The following is a 19,599-nucleotide window of genomic DNA, read 5'->3' on the forward strand; positions in this document are numbered from 1 at the left end:
GTAAAGCAATGATCAATCAACTAAAAATAAATAACTGTTTAAAAAAGATGAAATGAACAGAAACACAAACTTTGCAGCTAACACCGTAATTCAATTTAAAAAACTATACAATTTGAGAAAACAACAAAAGATCTACATGACCTTTGATCTGGTGATGAGTTCTAACACACAACAAAAAATCCAACTTAACAAATTAGGAATATAAATTATTTAAAACATTGACTTTTACAATTTTATAGATTTACTCTGTGAAGGACCTTATTCGAGAGAACAAAAAGACACACTGTTAAATGACCCACTGACCAGGCAACAGAGAACAGAAAACACTTGCAGGAGTCATCTTGCAACAGGAGGTCCTGGTAAGAAACAAGGAACTAACAAGCTACCACCAACCAGGATTCTGGAGAAGTCAAAAAGAGATGGGAGACTACAGTCCAGAGGTCCTACCAACTTCCCAGGATCCTCCTCGCTGGAATCCATCTCAGCTGAGTGATGCGTGTGCCCCCAGGAAGGATCCCAATTCAGAATGACTGGCAAGAGACAAACCAGAAACTAACCCAATGACCATAAACCCTGAGACGGTGAGCCACGTGGCAGAGTGGTTCTCTCTGTTTCCCTCACTCTCCTGCCCTCCGCCCCGGCAGCCCTTCCCAATGATGTCTCTCGCTTGGATGGCACTCCTCTCCTCAGACAATTCATTTCCAAGTATCAGGCAAGAATCCACTCTCAAGCCCTGGAAGGGATCCCCCTTCCTTCATCAAAACCACAACCCAGGAGAAAATATCTTCCAAATGCTACCTTGTAGAGAAGGCAATAGCAACCCCTCCAGTGTTCTGGCCTCAGAAATCCAAGGGACAGAGGAGCTTGGTGGGCTACAGTTCAACAGAAGAGCATTTCTCAGGGGAGGAAACAGTCCCAGGGAAGCTGAGGCGCTCACCAAAGGCCCCAGAGCTTTGGATGGCACAGCCAGAACTGTGGCTGAGGGCTCCCAGTGGCCAGGCCTCTTGATCCTGGCCTCTCTCATCCAGTACATGTGTGGAAAACTAGAATCAAAAACATGCCTGAGGGTTTACCTGGGGGCTCCATGGTAAAGAATCTGCTTGCCAGTGATGGAGATGCAGGTGTGATCCCTGCTATGGGAAGATCCCACATGCTATGGAGCCCGTGTGCCACAACTTCCGAGCCTGTGCTCTAGATCCTGGAAGACACAATGCTGAACTCACATACTGCAGCCAATGAAGCTTGTGAGCCTGTGCCCGACAACAAGAGGAGCCACTGCAGTGAGAAGCCCGCACACCACTAGTTATGGCCCACACTCACCCGAACTAGGGAAAAGCCCACACACAAAGACCCAACACAGCCAAAAATAAATAAAATTGTTTTCCTTAAAAATGCATATTTGACAAAGAATCTGTACTCAAATTGTCCAAGAACACTAGAGCAAACAAGCCCATTCATAATTGGTAAAGATTGAAATAGACACCTGGCCAAGGAGGGTATACTGATAGTAAACGATCCTACAGAAACGTACTCAAAATACGGTGAGATGTATGCACAGCCCCCTTTGGAAGACAGTCTGACAGTTTTTTTCAGTAACCACATGGGACAAGCACTGAATTCTATATATGACAAGTGGTGGAAGCCAGGTATCTTACTATTGGAACGGGAAGTTACGGAGAAACAAAAGGAAAGGTTCCAAGATTCATGGAGACATCATCACAAATTACCTTTAACTGAATATGTTTAAAGGTAAGATGGAATACATGTATATATTTCCAAGTATTGTCAGCTGAGCATATTTAGCTCCTACATGTATGTTTTGCATATCATTCTCTAATGAAAGGGAACAGGAAATGTCCCTGGTGGTCCGGTGGTAAAGGATCTGCCTACCAATGCAGGGAACATGGGTTCACTCCCTTGTGCTAGAAGATTCCATATGCCCAGGGGCAACTAAGCCCCCATACAACTATTGAAGTACTCGCATGCTGCAGAGCCCAAGTTCTGCAGAGCCCAAGAAACTGCTGCAATGAGAAGCCATGGCACAGCAACTAGAGGGCAGCCTCTGCTCACTATAACTAGACATCTAGCAACAAAGACTCAGCATAGTCAAAAATAATTCAATGTTAAAAAAAAAAAAAAAAAAGGACAGAAGTTCTTTGAATAAATGACTGAAATTAGAGGTGAGGCAGTACATATATGAGCCAGGATAGTCTTAAAGTATGAGAAAGTAAAGACAACTATCAAGCTGTCCAAACTGAAAAAAATGAATGATTACACAGTTTTATCTGTATACGCTAGCGAATAATAATCTGAAAAGGAATTTTAAAAAAAATTCCCTTTCAATAATATCAACATTAATAAAATACTTTGCCATGGATGTAACGAGGATGACAAGACTGGCACACTGGAAATTATACACGACTGCTGAAAAAATATCCTGAATTCATGTACAGATATCCCATAGCGATGGAAAGACTTAAGATGGCAATACCACGGAATGCATCTTCAATCTGAAATGAAGATCCAATATGACTTGATTGCTCAGAGCTTTTGTGTCATAAAGATTTATTAAAGTATAAAAGAGATAGAGAAAGCTGCTGACATAGACTTCAGACAGGGGCAGTAAGAGTACCCCCTGCTGGTCTTTAGCCAGATGTTATACAGCCACTAGTAGTTTGCTAAGGAAAGAAAGGCAATGTCTCAGAGAATGGCACCAGGCCCCTCACTCACAACATGCATTGAGATAACACTGGCAGCAGGTGAGTCATCCTGGGCCATAAAATGATTGACATGAATCTTGATGAAAGGCAGATTTCAAGGCAAATATATCGTTTCATTAACATAGATTAGGAGAACAAGGTATGAGTAAGACATAATGGTTTGTCAAGTCAGTTCTGAGCCTTTAGGGGGAAACTACCTGAAGACAGTCTAGCGGAAATACATACTATATTAACATAGCTTAAGACAAACATTTCCTTACAAAAAAATGCATTGCTTAGCTCAAGGTTTGAGAAAAATTAAGTTCAGGTGGAGCCAGGAGTCGTCATGGCAACACAGAATTTTCAAGAAACCTCCTTTTAAATTTGTATCAAGAAGGGGGAAAAAAATGTAACACTAGTTTGTTTCCTCCAGCTGCTTAAGAGAGAGAGAAAAAACCATCTGACACTTGCAGCCTATTCCCTCTGTCTGGAGACCCCCGGCCTTCCTGCCTGTTACCCTCTCGGGGCCTTTAGGAAGCAATACACAAGCTGACCCTAGCATACACGTGGAATGACAATGGACTCCAAAGAACCAGAACAATCACGTGAGTCTGCAGTCCTAAGGTCCTCTGGTATGCTGTGCTAAGTCGCTTCAGTCACGTCTGTCAGAGCCCACCAGGCTCCTCTGTCCATGGGAGTTTTCCAGTCAAGAATACTGGAGTGGGTTGCTGTGCCCTCCTTCAGGGGATCTTCCCAACCCAGGGATCAGATTCCCGCATTGGCAGGGAGGTTCTTTACCACTAGTACCACTTGGGGCAGAAGTGCCTAAACAGAGATCAGGGAAACCCAGTTAGGAGAAGAGACTCAGAGGAAAGGAAGTGAGGGAAGGAGACTCTTAGTCACACTCAGAGAAGCCCAGTAGGCAATTCCGCAGGTGGAAGAGGGGAGGAAGCAGGCTGGAGCTGTGTAGAAGATGAAAGAGGGAACTAAAGCAGGGCCCCCAACTTCTAGGATCTAATGCCTGATGATCTGAGGTTGAACGGATGAAATCATACTAGAAATAAGTGTTTGGTCACTCAGCCATGTCCAACCCTTTGTAGCCCACCAGGCTCCTCAGTCCATTGAATTCTTCAGGGAAGAATACAGGAGTGGGATGTCATTTCTTTCTTCAGGAGATCTTCCCGACCCAGGGACTGAACCCAGGTCTCCCTCACTGCGGGCAGACTCTTTACCAACGGAGCCAACAGGGAACAAAAATAGAAATAGAGTGCACAATAAATGGACTGCACTTGAAACATCCTAAAACCTTCCCCCACCCCTGTCTGTCAAAAAATTGTCTTCCAAAAAAACTCCCAAGGTCAAGGAAGGAACTTCAAGTGTATTTGACTGTCCCAGGTTGCTGGCTTAGGGATATGCTGAAGCAAGGGTGTCCCAAGAGGTAGAACCTCCCTTGTGTGGGGTCCTCAACAGACCTCCAATAGCCTCAGTGATGAAGGGAGAGATTTGTTTCATTTTTTTTTAATATCTTTGTTGGATAAACTTAAAGCTTAGAAATTCTCTTACAGTCTTCCTAATAAAATTTGTCCTTTCTTGACCGATCTGTGAAGTACCAACTGATTCTATATTAGATCCTATATTAGAATAATATATTCTATATTAGATATATTCTATATTAGAATAATATATTCTATATTAGAATCACCGTTCTAATATACCTCATAGTGTTATTGACACTATGGATATAATTATGTGAAATTGAACTTATTCAATAAAAATGATGAAGCATCTGCCCTGTGCCCAGCACTTTCCAAGGGTTGGGGAGTACAATGAAAATACTCCATTAGATGGACAGCTGGTAGGAACATTCTTTAAAAAAGCCTTTTACATTTCCACCAATAGTTTATTCTCAATGTCAACACTTGCCAATTAATGACCATGCTGGGTGGGAAGCTCATTAAAAACCCAGGAGCCAGGGTTCCTAGAAGGATATCCCATTCTCCCTTGGACAGTCCTCCACCCTCTCTGGCTCTCAGTTTCCTCATCTGCAAAATCATGGACAACTAACTATAATTAATCCCTGAAACCCAAGCCTATTGAGGGGGAAGGGAAATATTACTCCAAGACCTGGATGAGAGACCAGACTGAAAGAAAAATATGTCGTTGCTGGTTTTCAGTCAAACAGACAGATACAATGAAGGAAGGAGCCCCTGTCCCTGTGGGATTTGCCTAGGGGTCTAGTCCTGGAAATTCTTACACATCAGGAGATGGCTCCGAGCTGGATTTCCACAAACAAGAACATCCATGCAAAGGACAAGCCTGCAGAGCTCTGTGCCCATCAGCCACAGGAAGAGACTGCCTCCCGACAGCCAGCAGCATTTACAAGTGACCTCCTAAGGCCTTCACAAAACTACAGGGTCACCTCTGGGTTTTCTGTTTCCCTCACTTTTCTGACTCTTTTCTTTAAAAAATGCACATTTCTTCATAGAATGCCACAGTGTAAGGAAAATAGGCCTTCAAATTCTAGACCTCAATTTGCAAAAACTTGGAGCTTGTTTTTGTTTTAATTAAAGCACCACATAATTTAACATTTTTACTCCTTCTAATTATTCAGTTCCAAAACACCAAACTTATTGCACTGGGTCCCCATGGAAAGGCCCCCTCTCAGCAGGACAGCCACAGATTCTACCATGAAAGGGCAGCAAGGTGCCCTCCTCCCTTCTTTTCTGCCTCGGTGGCCACCAGATGTTTAAATCCATGCACCCTACTAAATATCTAGGGTGCAACTGGTGGACCCTTCCCTTTCCCATCCCAGTAGGTGGTCAAGGACCCGCTGGGCTGCAAAGTGGCAGAAGCAGGGCTGGGCCAGCCAGCCAGAGTAAGGGTTATGAAGTCCCCGCAGGTGAAATCACCAGGCAGGATGAATCCCTTGGACTTCCAGCAGGCACTAGGCTGCTTGGGAAAAACCCCACGGGTCTGAGCTTTATGTGAAGGGGTAAAGGGGTAAAGGCCTTGACCCCAAAGGTGAGGCCTTTCTGCAACCGCCAGGTTAGTGGGCTCCGAGACTGTGCCAACAGAAAGGGAAGAATACGTGGTTCCCTGCTCCACTGAGTCCCAGTTCTCTTACCTGTGGCCCACACCCCTCCATTCCGCTTACTGGATGCCGATCGCTGGGGACCCAGGAGCGCATGAAATGGGTGTTCCCAGCCGCAATGGCGACCCCTGAGAGCACAACTGGGACTCCCCACCCCAGACGCATTCCCAGTGTGCCACCCCCACCCCCACCCCAACACACGCTCCCAGTGCACCACGCACCCACGCCCACTTCCAGGAGAGGCCCATGGGCCTCGCTACTGCCCCAGGGGAAACACAAGGACAAGCAAATCCACCCCACAGAGACAATCCAAGCTTTTTACCAGCTGATCTGTCTATGATTCAGGGAAAAAACTATGATTACAGAAAGGAAAGATGACCTGACCTAGGACGGCCATGATATTCTATCAGTTCAGTTCAGTCACTCAGTCCTATCTGACTCTTTGCAACCCCATGAATCGCAGCACACCAGGCCTCCCTGCCCATCACCAACTCCCGGAGTTCACCCAGACTCACGTCCATCGAGTCAGTGATGCCATCCAGCCATCTCATCCTCTGTCGTCCCCTTCTCCTCCTGCCCCCAATCCCTCCCAGCATCAGAGTTTTTTTCCAATGACTCAACTCTTCGCATGAGGTGGCCAAAGTACTGGAGTTTCAGCTTAAGCATCATTCCCTGCAAAGGAATCCCAGGGCTGATCTTCAGAATGGACTGGTTGGATCTCCTTGCAGTCCAAGGGACTCTCAAGAGTCTTCTCCAACACCACAGTTCAAAAGCATCAATTCTTTGGCACTCAGCCTTCCTCACAGTCCAACTCTCACATCCATACATGACCACAGGAAAAACCATAGCCTTGACAAGATGGACCTTTGTTGGCAAAGTAATGTCTCTGCTTTTGAATATGCTATCTAGGTTGGTCAGAACTTTCCTTCCAAGGAGTAAGCGTTTTTAATTTCATGGCTGCAGTCACCACCTGCAGTGATTTTGGAGCCCCCAAAAATAAAGTCTGACACTTTTTCCACTATTTCCCCATCTATTTCCCATGAAGTGATGGGACCGGATGCCATGATCTTCGTTTTCTGAATGTTGAGCTTTAAGCAAACTTTTTCACTCTCCACTTTCACTTTCATCAAGAGGCTTTTTAGTTCCTCTTCACTTTCTGCCACAAGGGTGGTGTCATCTGCATATCTTGGGTTATTGATATTTCTCCCAGCAGTCTTGATTCCAGCTTGTGTTTCTTCCAGTCCAGAGTTTCTCATGATGTACTCTGCATATAAGTTAAATAATCAGGGTGACAATCTACAGCTTGACGTACTCCTTTTCCTATTTGGAACCAGTCTGTTGTTCCATGTCCAGTTCTAACTGTTGCTTCCTGACCTGCAGATCAGGTGGTCTGGTATTCCCATCTCTTTCCGAATTTCCCACAGTTTATTGTGATCCACGCAGTCAAAGGCTTTGGCATAGTCAATAAAGCAGAAATAGATGTTTTTTTCTGGAACTCTTTTGCTTTTTCCATGATCCAGCAGATGTTGGCAATTTGATCTCTGCTTCCTCTGCCTTTTCCAAAACCAGCTTGAACATCAGGAAGTTCACGGTTCACATATTGCTGAAGCCTGGCTTGGAGAATTTTGAGCATTACTTTACTAGCGTGTGAAATGAGGGCAATTGTGCAGTAGTTTGAGCATTCTTTGGTATTGCCTTTCTTTGGGATTGGAATGAAAACTGACCTTTTCCAGTCCTGTGGCCACTGCTGAGTTTTCCAAATTGGCTGGCATATTGAGTGCAGCACTTTCATAGCATCATCTTTCAGGATTTGAAATAGCTCAATGGGAATTCCATCACCTCCACTAGCTTTGTTCATAGTGATGCTTTCTAAGGCCCTCTTGACTTCACATTCCAGGATGTCTGGCTCTAGGTCAGTGATCACACCATTGTGATTATCTGGGTTGTGAAGATCTTTTTTGTACAGTTCAGAACCAGACCAAGTTGGTTAAAAGGAAACTTCTTTTTTTATTGGAAACCATAAAGCTGGTTCTTTAGCATATGCAATTAAAAACAATTAGCTTGTTACAAAGGACTGCCTATGGCAGTGCTTGAACTTAATCCTTGCCACAGAATTCAACAAGTCCCTGGTGGCTCAGACGGTAAAGTTTCTGCCTATAATGTGGGAGACCTGGGTCCAATCCCTGGGTCGGGACAATCTCCTGGAGAAGGGAATGGCAACCCACTCCAGTATTCTTACCACCACCCGCTTCCCCCCCTCCACCACCGCCCAAAAAAAGCGGCTCAAAGAAATATTTTAAATCTCAGGTGGAAAACTAGAAGATCCCTTGTCTGTCTGTCTGGATTTATGTATGTCTCAGTGTGAGTCTTTTGTTTTTGGATAATATTGCTTAAGTTCTGAGTTCTTATTTAAATGGTCTCAAGAAAGGAAGCCCTTACAAATCAAACAGTTGGAAATACAAGAAAACATTGACCTAAATGAATTTCAGATTCACATGAACTGGGAAATAGTCAATATTAAATATCTAGTATTTGGTGTTTTTTTTTTTTTCCGCTAATCTACTATAGACATGTGTAAGAGTCATTAACATTAAGTACAACTTTTCATAGTGCCTAGGTTTATTATAAGTTAAAAATTGCTATATTGTTATATGTGTCACAAGCTTGTCAACAAGAAAGTACCACTAACAACAACAAAAAAACCAAAAAATATAAATATGATATGAGCTTTTAGATAAAATATTAATAATAATTATACTCTAAAATTTATATCTTTATAAATATAATATTAGTATATTCTAAATTTTTTTCTCAACATTGAAACTCTGGTATCTAACACAGCAGCTGCCTCATGGCAGTCACTCAACAGTCACTTGTTAAAGACTGGACTGAACAATTCCACAAAATGAGATGTGTACTGATATAATGTCATACATGTCCACACTCCAGGTAATATCCATGGACTGGAAACAGTGTAACTACCTATCAACAGGGAACTTGATTAAATACACAGTGAGGCATTGATACAATGGAATACGACACAGCTGTTTAAACCAACATACATGTCTAGATATAGCAATTTACATGTCTACTTACACGTACCCACTTGTGAACAAAACGGCACAACCACGTGTGCACATTGCAGTGCCACTGGTACCAAAAGTGTGTGTTAGTCACACAGTCATGTACGACTCTTTGTGACTCCATGGACTGAAGCCTGTCAGGCTCCTCTGTCCATGGGAATATAGGAGTGGGCTGCCATGCCCTTAAAGCAGACAGTGAATCTTGACTGAACTGTTTGTTGGGGGAGAATACTCATTGGAAGCTTACAAGAAACTATTAACAGTGGTTATTGGTTTGGAGGGTAGGTCGGAACTGGGTGGATGGGTGTCAGAGGTGGGAGAAAAAACTCTACTGACTACCATTTTATACTTTCAGATTTGGGAATCCACATGAACATGGTTTATAACTCAGTACATGAATTTTTAAGTGCTCTGTGACCAGAACCCAGTAAATTCTGATGAATGAATTACAACACACATGAGAGCTTCCCCATCATCTGTTCCCCTCTCCACCACCTACCCTGTCACCATTGCTCCCACTGCCACTGCCCTGGGAAGACACAGGAAGCTTTTTAAAAGTTGCATCATCTTTAATTTTTAAAGCCGTACTTTCTAACTATCCATTTATAGTTGTAAACCCCTTCATCACTCTTTACAACTGACAAAGTGCTTTCAAACCTATGATCTAATTGGGCCCTTAGGACAACCTGAGACAGTTTATATGTTTTGAAAGTGAAAGTTGCTCAGTGGTGTCTGACTCTTTGTGACACCATGAACTATAGAGTTCATGGAATTCTCCAGGCCAGGATACTGGAGAGGATAGCCTTTCCCTTCTCCAGGGGATTTGCCAACCCAAGGATCGAACCCAGGTCTCTTGCACTGCAGGGGGATTCTTTACTAGTTGAGCCACAAGGGAAGCCCAAGAATACTGGAGTGGGTATCCTCTCCCTTCTCCAGCAGATCTTCTTGACCCAGGAATCAAACTGGGGTCTGCTGCATTGCAGGCAGATTTTTTACCAACTGAGCTATCAGGGAAGGAGAAAACTGAAGTTTTGGGAAATAAAGTGTTCTGCCTGAGGTCATGCCTCTGAAAATGGCACAGCCAATCCTGATTGCCTGATGAGGATGGCACCTCCCTCACCATCCTTCCCAACTCTAAAAAGTGAAAAAAAGAAAGATGACAGGAGGTCTTGCACAGATTTTATGTCAGTCCCATGACACTCTAGGTTGGATTGATGTATGTGTGGGTCAGTCTGGGTCACGGTCCCAGGGGACAGGACTTGCTGAGAGAGGAAAACAGCCAACTTTTGTTTTGATTGTTACACTCATCCAGCAGGGAAGAAAAAAGGAAAGGAAAATGTTGTTGGCTGGCGTGGAGAGAACCTTGCCAGAAAATGGGATGGATGCTCTAACTTGCCAAAGACATCCCCGGAGGCCACATTAACACCATGATACTGAACCAGAGAGATGCTGAACACTTAGGGGTGCTGCTGATTCCCTGCCAACTTTTGAAAGCAAGCTTATGTTCCCACTGACCGAAGCATGGGGCAGGGGGAGCAGTGGGATGTCTAAGGATGGAATTAGAGGATGGGAGGATTTGGCTGCTGAGGACAGAGTTGCAGGTTGTCCTGGGTATGTATCACAAAAACTTTCCCTACATCAGATTTTCCTCTGGCTCCATTTCTTAACCTGCGGACTGACCCTAGAGTCCCAGATTCATGTGATGCTGCAAGAGAATGAGAAGGAGGAGATGCAGCATTCACGACCACGATCTAAACACACTGTTCAAGCTGTTTGGGGACTTAGAGAAGAGCAGCAGCAACAGTGGAAATGATGAGAACTCATCAGTGTGCTCCTGAATTCATCGTCATCTAAGACACGGCATGTGACATAGGGAAATTGTGTAATGTGCACCATCCAGGGCCTTTCATAATGCTCTCAGAATAAATGAAGGATTCACATGTTCCCACTAGCAAGAGTCTAACTGGAATAAAAAGGTGACCCAAACAAACTCCTCTGATGCTTTCTAAGATGGAAGACCCATCACCTTAGGAAAAACAGACTGTTTGTGTCATAGCATGATTTATTTACCCTGCATAGGAGAGAAAGCAGGATACTCACCTTCACACAGAAAAAACAGAGAGGACTTCCCTGGTGGCACAGTGGATAGGAATCCATCTGCCAGAGCAGGGACATTGGTTTGATCCCTGGTCCGGGGAGATTCCACAAGCTGAAGATCAACTAAGCCTGTGTGCCAAAAGTAGTGAGCCCACAACCCACAACTACTGAAGCCCATGTGCTCAGAGCCTGTGCTCTGTGATGAGGGAAGCTACTGCAATAAGAAGCCTGTGCACTGCAACAAAGAGTAGCCCTTGCTTGCCATAACTAGAGAAAAGCCCTCATGGCAACAAAGATCCAGCGCAACTAAACATTATATATACAGTTTTTTTTAAGGCAGATAATTTTTAGTTTTAGTTTTTGTTTTTGTTTTTTTTCAAGAAGGGAACAAGTAACTGTCCATAACTCTTCATCTAATTCTGACACCTTCAATTCACAACTATTTTAATCACTGCAGAGAAAGTAAAAATTTCTCAAAGAATATCATAAAATATAAATGCTAGCACCTTAGTTTTATTTTAAACCTAAATTCTCAAATGAACTAGCTAATTTAACTCAGCTCTGATGTGGTACCTTTCAAAGTGGGTAGAAGAAGGGGCCAAGATGTGATACATACAAAGTCCATCAACACCTCAATTTGGCTCTGCAGCAGCTCAGCAGCCTATAACAATTAATTCTCTTTCCCTAAAAGCTTCTGACTCAGTGCAAACACACATACCCACCCTCTGTTATCTAAGAGACCAGGGTGATGAAAGGGAAAAGGAATTCTTCCCAAGATCAACATCTGACCACCAAAAATAGGACCGCCTTCACATTAAAACATTTCTCCACAGTCCCATTGTTCTATTTGTTTCAAATGATGGAAAATCGAATTATAGTAAAATGTTAATAGCTTCATTGTGTGACCACAGGGCTAATCAGTTATATATCTAAAGAGTTTGGGGCTCAGCTGTGAGGTACTTTTGGATCAATATCTGATCTTTGACATTAATGTACTATTACCAAGGATTTAGTACATGAAGCAAAAATCCCACAAAATGGAGAACCACAGGACCAAATCTAAAAAGATTTAATTTGAACGTGCTACAGTCTGACCCAGGCTGGGGATACTCAGGCTTATACTTGGTGGGTCCAGTTCAATGAGGAGTGGGCGCTGGCAAGGATTAAGAGTCAGGTAGGAAAAACAAAGTGGGGCAGGGGGAAAGAAAGGTAGAAAAGCTGTAGACTGGACACCCATGGGGTGTACCATCTTGAATTGAGAGTCAACAGAAGACTGTGACAGTGTTGCCAGTTATACAACGTCTATTTTTATTATTTAAGTAGAGTTTAATTACAATGTTGTGCTAATTTCTGCTGTAAAGTGACTCAGTTACACATATACATATGTATATGTATATGTGCTTAGATCCATGTGTGGAGTGAAATACATGACAAGCACTCAGAAAATTTTGGCAAATCTTCAAGAGTGGTCAGGGACTTGAGAACTGTCAGTAGGGAGGCCTAAGGAAGGAACCCTGGATAATGTATGGAAAGGAAGAATGAACACTTTTCCGTAGTTGGATATACTTGCCCACGATGAGACCAGTTTCTGTGCAAAGAACATGAAGAAAGCCTCCAGGTGCCATGGAGCCCTGGGAAGGAGGTTTGGAAGAACAAGGCCACTCCCCTAGGCCAACCCACCAGACAAGAGAAAGACAGTGCCACCACTAAGGGCACCACAGATGAGGGAAAGAAGGAAACTGCCTAATACATGCACATTGGTTCATTAACCCACATCAGAACTGTCTCCTGTGGTCTGTCTCGTGGTCCTATAAACATCTTGGTGGGAGACTGGGAGCGATGGGCCATGGCCTCCCTGCTGCCCTGGATCAGTTGCGACAATGCCACTGCTTAGAGAAAGAGACAGTCATCGAAATATCCCCACAACTCAGGCATCTGCCTCAGACTGAAATATGCCTTTTCTATCTTCATGCCCAGAGTGATCTGGATCCTTCTGTTCCATGGGAAGTAGATCCTGCCACTAAGCGTTTGCATGCTGCAACTGAAGATGCTGCATGCTGCCAGGAAGACTGGAGATCCCACATGCCACTACTAAGACCCAGCAGGGCCAAGTAAAAACATACATAAGTATTTGAAATCAACAACAGAAGTAGTCATAACAGCTCAGTGTATTGAGTGCTTACTCTCAAACACCTCACTAAAGGCTTTACCTATTGACATTCCCTACATATTTAAATCATGTCGCATCCGCCCTAAGATACAGATGTTGCTATTGCTTCCAATTTACAGAAGAGGAACCTGAGGCACAGCATCCCAACCTTCAGCCCATCTTGTCCCCTCACTTTGTGAGGAACCTCATGCCACACAGTACAGCCTGAGGACTCCAGAGTTTATGAGCAGTGCTTGTAACTTCCACGAGGGCTGTGGAGAGGGTGAAAAATACTTCTTGATTTGGACTTTGGAAGAGGACTCTTGACTCCCTTGCTCACAACATTCATATGAGTCATAACTATCTTATTATTTTGCTGTAGCACAGGGGATAGCCAATTCTTACTCTAGTGTCTTCTTAGACCTCCCACTCATTGGAGAAAATTGCCAGCTGCTGCCCTTGTGAACAGTTTGAAAACTGGAAAAGGCTAGAAAACATCCTTCTGTTCTCTTGAGTGTCTGGAAAGATGGCATATTGGAAATTGATCCATGAGGCAAGAGGTTATAGTTCTCATCCATCCTAATGGAAAAAAAGGAGGCAAAGCTGTAGACTGGACACCCATGGGGTGTACCATCTTAAATCGAGAGTCAACAGAAGACTGTGACAGTGTTGCCAGTTATACAACATCTATTGTTATTATTTAAGTAGAGTTTAATTACAATGTTGTGCTAATTTCTGCTGTAAAGTGACTCAGTTATACATATACATACATTTTTAAACATCTTTTCCATTATGGTTTATCCCAGGAGATTGGATATGGTTCCCTGGGCTAAGGTAGGACCTTGTTGTTTATTCCAAATGTAACAGTTTTCATCTGTTAACCCCAAACACCCAGTCCCTCCACTCCCTCCCTCCATTCCCCTTGGCAACCACAAGTTTATTCTCTGTATCCATGAGCCTGTTTCTGTTTTGTAAACAGGTTAATTTGTTCCATATTTTACATTCTACATATAAGTGATATAATATGGTATTTATTTTTCTCTTTGTGACTTACTCAGCTTACTATAATTATCTCTAGTTCCATCCATGTTGCTGCAAACAGCATTATTTCTTTCTTGTTATGGCTGAGTAATATTCATATATATGTACCACATTTTCTTTAATCACTCAACTATCAAAGGAAATTTAGGCTGTTTCCATATCTTGGCTGTTGGGAATATTGCTGCTGTGAACATGAGGGTGCATGTATGTTCCTGAATTACAGTTTTGTCCAGGGATATGCCCACGAGGGGGACTGCTGGATCATATGGTGGTCTTATGAATTTTCTGAGGATCCCCCATACTGTTTTCCATAGTGGCTACCCCAACTTACATTCCCACCAACAGTGTAGGAGGGTTCCCTTTACTCCAGACTCTACTCAACATTTGCTATTTGTTCTGTTTTTGATGATAGCCATTCTGCCTGATAGGAGATGGTGCCTGGCTGCAGCTTTGATTTGCATTTATCTAAGAATTAGTGATGCTGAGTATATTTTTATGTGTCTACTGGCCATCTGCATGTCTTCTTTGGAGAAATGTCTATTAAGGTTTTCTGACCATTTTTTGATTGTTTTGTTTTGTTTTTGTTGTTGTTGAATTGTATGGTCTGTATATTTGAAATTAAGCCCTGGTCTATTGCATCATTTGCAAATATTTTCTCCCATTCCTTAGGTTGTCTTTTTTTTTTTTTTTTTTTTTTTTACTTTTTTTTTTTTTTGCTGTGCAGAAGCTTGTAAGTTTGATCAGGTCCCCTTTGTTCATATTTAGTTTTATTTCTATTACCTTGGGAGACTGACCTAAGAAAACAAAGGTCCAATTTATGTCAGAGAACATTTTGCCCATGCTCTCTTCTAGGAGTTTTATGGCATCATGTCTTATGTTTAAGTCTTTAAATTATTGTGAGATATTTTTGTACCGTGTGAGAGCATATTCTAACTTCACTGATTTACATGCAGCTTCCAATTACACATCTACATGGCTCACATTAGAGGAGTCACTCTCTCTGATTGTTTCTCTACCTCGCACTGCACATGTCTATCCTTAAGTTTTTCAAAAGATGTGAGTTGGGGGATGGGTGTGGGTTAATATTTGTGTATCTCCAAAGCTGCCTTCCTTCTCCTAGTGGAGTGCTCCTTGTTTCCTGGGCAAAGGAAAGCCAATTGCAATGACCCAAGATTCAAGTCCTATCACTGCTGCTTATCTCCTATTTGACACACAATGACTTTCTTAAATTCTCTAAGCTTAAATGTACAATCTATAAAACTAGGATGACAACAGCATCCTTATTTGTTTAATGGTGGTGTAAGGAGTGCATTTTTTTTTAAGTAAGTAAAGTATTTGGCACAGAGTAAGCACAGTATAAAACTTAACATTTTTACAGAACCCTGCATAAAGTACCTGTTGGCAAGACAGAGAAGTCAAGAGAAGGAAAGGGAGAGATGGAAGCAGCACTCCAGCCCAAAGTAGGCATTTGGGGGCTCACCAGGGAGTCTCCACTGCCACTTTCTCCTGTGACACTGACCAGAATCTGTTCTCCTCTGCAAGAGGCCCAGAATAACAGAGGAATGCTTTGTATGTGGTTGTTAACACACATCAGGGCAAAACAGCCCTGTGAAATAGAAATCTTATCAGACTACCATTTGACTCTGTATCTCTGCCCTAACGTTTTATAAATATGTCAGAGAAAAAGAGGAAAGAGCTGGCTGACCACCAGAGAGCCAGTGAACAAAACTGTATTTCATTATAAAATCAGAAAAGAAAATAATGTCTTCTTAAGTACTGTGGTTCTTTCTACTTTGGAAAATAAAGTTTTCTTGTTGAATAGTTTTAGAGCTGGTTTCCCTAAATAAAGACATGTAAAAATCTAAGTTTCTCCATATCAAGAATTTAATATCTCATCCCTTGCCAGTTTTATTTAGAAACTGTACTTCTCCAGTATTTTTTTTTTTAATTCAACTTAATCTGGCTAAACCACCCAAGCCAAACAAAGCATGCCATGTAATCTAAAGTTAGATATTCTGGCTTTAATATGGAAAACATGTGTTACCATGAGCTTAAGGATGCCCCTGTGTGGAACCTTCTGTCTTCTTTCTCAGTGATGTGAAATCTCAAGAGCTAAAAGTTAGTCTGCAGACCAAGGTCATGGACATTCCAAATATCCTTAATGCTATGCCACATACTGGGAAGATGGGACTTATTGTCCGATCACTATCCATTAGATTCCATTTTGAGGTTCCTCTGTATCACCCTCCTCCTCCAACTGGAGAGAACCAATGCATTAGGGTTCCACCTGCTGTTTGTATTGCAAACTTCAGTTGAGCCCATAACCTGAACCCTTATCTACATGCATTTCATCGTGACCACATGACAAACTTTCATGGAACTTCACAAGATTCCAGGAGTCTCCCAACAGACAAGGCCTGGTCTAATTCACCTCTCTGTTCTTCAAAGCCCTGTGAGCACCTTCCCAATCCCTTAATGCCCCTGTCCCCAGGCCCTTCCTCTCTAAACTTTTGCTATTTGGAAGAGCCTGGCATTGAGGTCTGCTGGCAGCTGATATGAGTGAATCCAAGTGAAACAAGAGGACAGCTGGGCTGCATTCCACACCAGTCCATCTTGGCATTTAAGCAGGTGTGCAGGATTGAGTAACTACAGATTCCTCATCTAACCTGCACCAGGTGTTCTGCATCAGTTACTAGGATTTAATCTCAACCAACCTTGTTTGGCACATTATGAAGGTGAGGCTCTTGAGGTTCTTAGGAAGAACGGGCCCAGCATTCCAACAACCATCTGATTCCAAAGGTGTTTGGACTGGTTTTGACCACTGTCCATCCCAAACAACTCCCAAGGCATCCACTTTAAAATATAGCTTTCCTCCTCTATAAGGATTCCACCTCAATTAGGGTTCCACTTTCTTATTTCAAACTCCAGGAGATGCCATCGCCTGAACTCTTATCCACAGGCATCTCATCTGCACCACAGACCAACTTGCATGGAACTCAACCAGAGAGGGCTCCTGTCCAATTACCCTTCATACTCCTTGTAGTGCTGTGACCAGGGCCTTCTTCCCCCATTACCCTCCCCACATATACCTCTGCTATTGGGAATAGGCTGTTTGTGGCTGGAAACCACATTGAGCTTTGGCCTGAAACACTCTTCCCTGGTCAAGCAAAGGAGCCATCCCTTTTTTTCCAACAGTGTTACCCAGAGGCACCCAATATCTCTGTAGTCTCAACATGAGGAGAACCAAAGAGCAGAAAATGTGAAGGAGACCAGGGGAGACCAGGGCGTCACTTAACATTGCCCAGACAGGATTCTGGAGGAGTTCCTGAGCCTGCTGGGGTTAAAGGTACCTCTGCTGGCCAGCCAAGGGGCCGAAGGGATGGTATGGGCGAGAGGTGGCAGGCTCACCTGAGGAAGAAGAAATAGGAGTAATCCTGGACCACGGTATGGGAGTGACAGGAGAAGTAGCCCAGAACGGTGAGGTTGAGGCTGGAGCCCCGGGGCACTTCGAGCATGCTGTCCCACGCCTGGTGGCACAGCATCTCGATCTCAGCAGAGTAGAAGAGCCCCGCGTCGCTGGCTTCATACTGCCAGGGCAGGTCCGTGCAGCTCCTCATGCAGCGCCAGCACCTTGGCCTACATGATAGTCTCGGCCAGCTCCACTCGGCAGCCCTCGCTCAGGGGTCTCCACTCGGAGGGCAGCTGGCAGCCACGGCGGCCTCCAGCCCGCCGGCCAGGCAGAGCGCGACGAGCAGCAGCGGGCGCAGCATGCCGGCGGCTAGGGCGGGCGGCGGGAGCCGCCGGGTGGCCGCCGCGCCCCAGGCGCGCTATCCGGGGCGCAGGGACGTGGTGGGGGATGGGGGAGCCCCGCGGCGGCAGCGAGAGCGTCGGGGAACCCAAAGTGGTGGGCCCCACCAGCGGGAGGCGCAGCCCCGGGCGCTCGGCTGCGCGCACAGCTGCGGAAGCTAAGCGTGCTGCTCCCTCCTCCGCCGGGATCCCCCTGAGGGGCCTCGCTTGTGAGACTTGTAAAAGGGCACGGGGAAGGCCGGCCACCGCCGCCTCCTGCCCCCCACCCCTGGCTGGGGCGTGGGCGGCATAGGGAGGGGCAGAGGCGGGAAGCCGTCCAGGGGCGCGGGATGCTGGGGAGACAGCGCAGTCGGCGCTGGACCGGGAGCCCCCTGGCCGAATTTGGTGTTTGCGCCAGCGCGGAGGTCCTCGGCTGAAAAGTCAGTGTGGGGAGAGGCGGCCCAGCCCTCTTCCGGCACCCTGCGCACCGACCAGGTTGAAGCTTTGCCGGCACAAAGCGCGCTCCAGACATGGCTTTCTTAGAATTATTGCCCTCAATTGCCATGAGTACTCAGGGTACGTTTTTGCATTTTCTCAGTAGTTCATTTACACTCAAATGGCACAGAAATCTAACTTTACCATCGCAGAGTTTCCCTTGGAAATTCTGTGTGATCTAATAAACTTTTCTGAATCTCTCTCTCCCTTTCCATCTCTTATGTTTTAAAGATGCTCTTAGGAAAGCCTTCAACATCTGAAAAGCCAAAGCCACATTGCCTGGTTTTTCCTACAGCTACATGGTCCCATGATTAACCTCATTCCAGGTTCAGATTCTGAACACCCTACACCTGAGAAATAGATTCAGAAGTTCCAAAGAGCTTTTCACAAGTCAATGAGTGACTCTGAAAAGACCTAAACTCCACACTTAAATCTTTATTTCTAAATTAGGCAGTTCTTTTTATCTCCCAATTGCCTTAATTATTCTTCATGTAGTAAGAAAAAAAAGATTATAAGTATAAATATTTTGTATAGTCAAAACATCATATATATGAAATAGCATGGATATAATATACATATCATCATACATATGTCATACATATTATATTTACAATAAGTTGATAAGCAAAACTGCTGTAAAATGGAAGGCTCTTTGTTCTGCAAGCATCTTATTAACCAGGCTTTCTGCAAGTTTAAGTCTTAGAACTCAGCCAAAGTCTTCTCTGACTGAAAGGAAGAGTTATTAGGGAATTCGGAAAGGAAAGGTAAAGAGGAAAGTGGGGAGGGGGAAAGAGAGAAAATTCCAAGGACTCACATCCCCTGACAACCAAATCTTCCTGTGATCCCCAAGTCTTCAGTTAGGACAATTAAATTCATGCATGCTTCTTGTGACAGGGCAGAAATCCAGCTGGCTCGAGGCAGGGACTCAGGAGGAAGAGGCTATGAGCAGCATGGTCTCAGGGGATCAGAAGATCCTGGGAAGGCTTTGGGCATGCCTTGAAGTGAAATGGCCAGGACACCAGCCAGTGTGGCCCAGCTTCTGAGGGAATTAAGGCTAAAGATCCATAAAGTCACACCAATCCAGAATCCAACGGGTGACTCAATGGACAGATGTGTGCTTAATCGCTCAGTCATGTCCTACTCTCATCGACCCCAAGG

At 44.2% G+C, this 19,599-nt stretch overlaps 1 pseudogene; it reads right to left on the minus strand.

Moving 5' to 3' along the window:
• Window positions 1–13,325: 13,325 nt before the first annotated feature.
• Window positions 13,326–17,930, minus strand: LOC139180558 (coiled-coil domain-containing protein 3-like; annotated as a pseudogene).
• Window positions 17,931–19,599: the final 1,669 nt, after the last annotated feature.

Source organism: Bos indicus, chromosome 29, assembly GCF_029378745.1.
Source record: "Bos indicus isolate NIAB-ARS_2022 breed Sahiwal x Tharparkar chromosome 29, NIAB-ARS_B.indTharparkar_mat_pri_1.0, whole genome shotgun sequence".
Classification (NCBI taxonomy): domain Eukaryota; kingdom Metazoa; phylum Chordata; class Mammalia; order Artiodactyla; family Bovidae; genus Bos; species Bos indicus.